The sequence below is a fragment of the Rhinopithecus bieti genome, unplaced genomic scaffold (assembly GCF_001698545.2).
Source record: "Rhinopithecus bieti isolate Rb0 unplaced genomic scaffold, ASM169854v2 scaffold_31527, whole genome shotgun sequence".
In the NCBI taxonomy this organism is placed as follows: Eukaryota; Metazoa; Chordata; class Mammalia; order Primates; family Cercopithecidae; genus Rhinopithecus; species Rhinopithecus bieti.
In genome coordinates this window covers 757782-761763 of record NW_016813959.1, presented here as the reverse complement: position 1 = coordinate 761763, position 3982 = coordinate 757782, and the positions used below count along the sequence as shown (strand labels likewise).

At 43.2% G+C, this 3982-nt stretch overlaps 1 pseudogene; it reads left to right on the top strand.

Moving 5' to 3' along the window:
- The first annotated feature begins 322 nt into the window (after positions 1–322).
- LOC108513475 (60S ribosomal protein L17 pseudogene) lies at positions 323–877 on the top strand (annotated as a pseudogene).
- The last annotated feature ends 3105 nt before the right edge of the window (positions 878–3982 follow it).

The window sequence follows — 3982 nt, the reverse complement described above, 5'->3', positions numbered from 1 at the left end:
AGTGTGTGTGTGTGCGTGTGAACCCCCATAATATAGTGGCTATTGAGTCAGGATCTGGGTTTGAAATTTAACTCCACCACTTACTGTCTTGCTATCTGACACTCAACCTCACCTACGCCTTATATTCCTCACAGAAAATAACAGAACTTGCTTCAAAAGACAATTGAGATAACTAAAGGCAGTAATGCATGCAAAGAACAGAGGATAGTGTTTGGTAGCAAACCCTCAATAAAATATTGGCTCTTATTATTACAAAGGTTTACAGTTTGTAATAATTTGAACATGCTCTCTTTTCCTAAGCGGCCTGAGGTAATCTGTGAAAATGGTTTGCTATTCGTGTGACCTGGAGAACCCCAAAAAATCATGCAAATCAAGAGGTTCCAATCTCCGTGTTCACTTTAAGAACACTCGTGAAACTACCTAGGCCATCAAGGGTATGCATATATGAAAAGCCACGAAGTATCTGAAAGATGGCACTTTACAGAAACAGTGCATACCTTCCTGATGTTACAATGGTGGAGTTGGTAGGTGTGCCCAGGCCATGCAGTGGGGCTGGACACAAGGTCGGTGGCCCAAAAAGAGTGCTGAATTTTTGGTGCACATGCTTAAAATGCAGAGAGTAATGCTGAACTTATGTTTTTAGGTGTAGATTCTCCAGTCATTGAGCATATCCAAGTGAACAAAGCACCTAAGATGCACCACTGGACCTACAGAGCTCATGGTCAGATTAACCCATACATGAGCTCTCCCTGCCACACAGAGAAGATCCTAACTGAAAAGGAACAGATTGTTCCTAAACCAGAAGAGGAGGTTTACCCAGAAGAAAAAGATATACCAGAAGAAACTGAAGAAACAAAAACTTATGGCACAGGAGTAAATTCAGCATTAAAATAAATACAGTCAAAAGGAATGATAATAATAATAATAATTTGAATGCTATGGAAATGGGAAAATTCTCTATAATTTCATCCATACCACTCAAGATCCTCACTATAACTGTTTGGTGTGTATTTCTCCACTCCCCCACCTCCCCACTTTTATTTTTATACATTTACTATCACATTATTATTCTATTTTCTTTTTTAACCACAAACCAAACAACAACAAAAGGATATTATACATACCACCTCTTTATTGTTATTTTCATGGCAATGTTTATAGATTTAAACCTTTCTTTTCAGTGGCTGCATGAAATTTCATTCCACTTATTGATGATGGCAGCAGCCCATCTGGAGCAGCTGCAGCAAAGACACTGGTTGCAGCTGGGAAGGTGCGGCTGGGGCTGTTCACTCCGCAGAGGTAGTGGGAGCTGGAAATAAGCAGGATCCCCACCCCCTTCTGGTGGGGTGGGAGCCCCACACTCCCAGGCCCAGCTGTGGCTGTGGACCAGGACATACCTGTGCTCTTGGGGGCCTGGGAAGCCCCCCTTCCCCCACAGACTCAGAAGTGCCTGCTCCCACTGCCTGGCCTCTCCCCACTCCTGGGACCCACTCCAATTTTGGAGCAAAGTTGTGGCCAAGCCCAGGTGCTGCCCAGATCCAGCTAGGTGCATATATGCTTGGGGCAGTACTAACACGTCAGCCCTCTGCCACTTCAGTCCCCTCTGGGCTTTGGGCATCCAAGAGCATGGGAGGGAGGCCAAGGTGGGGGCTGAAGGTGGCTCAGTGCAGGTCTGCAGGCACCCCTTGGCATGAACAGCCTGAGTGCCATAAGCAGCAGTGGGAGGTAGACAGGCTCCTGGGCAGAAAAGGGTGGGTCCCCAGTGAAACCCCACCTTCAAGGCAGGGATGAACAGAAGTCTGGGGGCTGGGCTGCCAGTTCCACAGACCCAAGTGAAAACTTATGGTGTTTTTTCTGAGCCCACCCATGGCCACCCATGGACCAATCAGCATGTACTTCCGCCCTTCTGAAGCCCTTGAAACCCCAGGACTCAGTCAACCTCACAGAGACAACTGGACAACCTGCCTGTAAAGAGGAGCTAACCAGTCTGGGTCTCCTCTCTCTTGAGGGCTGCAGAGACAATGGGAGATCTGCCTTTGGGAAAGAGCTACCCACTTTGGGTCTCCTGAGAGCTGTACTGTCACTCAATAAAGCACCCCTTCACCTTGCTCATCCTCTAGTTGTCCATGTACCTCATTCTTCCTGGATGTGGGACAAGAACTCAAGACCCACCAAATGGCAGAACTGAAAGAGCTGTAACACAAACAGGGCTGAAACACACACCCCCACTCACCCACGTTGCAGGCAATGAAGAGAAGAGGTGTAGCCTTTCAGGGAGCCCAGACTGAGGGGCTCCCTGAGCCAGGGCTGTGACGCTCTCTCTGGGGTTTTGTGGTTCCTGGTGTCTCCAAGCTTCTGAGCACCACGATGCTCTCTGGCGCCTGCAGTGGAAACTACTTGTGGTATGCCTGGTCCAGCCACAGCCCAGCACAGAGCCAGTGCCTGTGCCAATGGCTGGAGCTGCCTGCCCTGCCACAGCTGGCATGCCTAGCTATGGACATGGTCAGACCCCATGCTTGCTCACACACCCCTTGGTGCTCTGCACCTGGCTTGCCCTTGGCAGGCATGGGATCCAGGCTGATAGCACAAGCCAAAAGCAGCCTTCTGGGCTGAGTGAGTGGAACAAGCCCAGTGGGCCTCAGCAAAACTTGGGCAAAGGTGCCACCAGCCACAGAGGTTTCCAGCTGACAAGGTGACACCCCAAGGATCCTGTGAAAATATGGAGGTAGTTTATTTAACCACTCCTATATTGAAGGACATTGGTTTATTTTTAATTTTTTTCACTAGTAGAAACAGTACTGTAAAGAACATAAATTGTGTATATTGCTATCAATTTACAAAAGTATTTCTATAGAAGTGGACATGATGGAGCAAAGGGCATAAACACTTAAAATTTTAATAGATGCTGTTAGATTTCCTTCTGAAAAAAAAAACACAAAATTTTCAAACTTTCATCAACCCTGGATATTATTCAATTTAAAACTTTTACTTTTGCCAGTGTAATGGACAAAATATATTTTGTTTCTTTTAATTTCATTTATTTAATTACAGGCAAAACTGATCATCTTTTTGCATTTCTTTTCCTAATTATTTATTTGCATTTAACAATTTTTTGTTGGGTTATTTTGTTTTGTCATTTTGTTTTGTTTTGGTTTTTTGAGACAGATTATCATTCTGTTGCCAGGCTGGAATGCATTGGCGCAATCTCGGCTCACTGCAACCTTCGCCTCCCAGGTCCAAGCGATTCTCCTGCCTCAGCCTCCTGAGTAGCTGGTACTACAGGTGCTCACCACCACATCTGGCTACGTTTTGTATTTTTAGTAGAGACAAGATTCCACCATGTTGGCCAAGATGGTCTCAAACCCCTGACCTCGTGATCCGCCTGCCTTGGCCTCCCAAAGTGCTGGGATTACAGGCATGAGCCACTGTGCCTGGCCTTTTGTCACTGATTTTTAAGTACTCTGTGTGTGTGTGTGTATACATATATATAATTATATCTATATTTATATATGTGTATGCATATATGTATACATATGTGTATATAATTATATATATGTATACATATTTATATGTATATATTTATATAGGTATACACACACATACCATGTACTGTGTATATATACTATATATATACACACACACTATGGATATAAACCTTTTGTTATTTATTTTTTAAAGATATTTCATCCCAACTTGTAAGTTTTTTCTGTAACTTATTTATGCCTTTGAAATGAATCATCATTTTTTTAAATTGCATTTTTATGTGGTTAAAGTCATATATCCTTTCCTTTATGAGTTCTTAGTTTTGCAGTTTAGTTTAAAAGTCTTCTCACTTAAATATGATTTAAAAGAATTTTGCTATCTTTTCTTGTAGGGTTTTACATTTTTGGAGTTTAAATATTTAGTCTATCTGAAATTACTTTTATACATAATATAAAACTAGAATATAAGGTTTTTTCCCCTCATGGGCTAAACATAATCT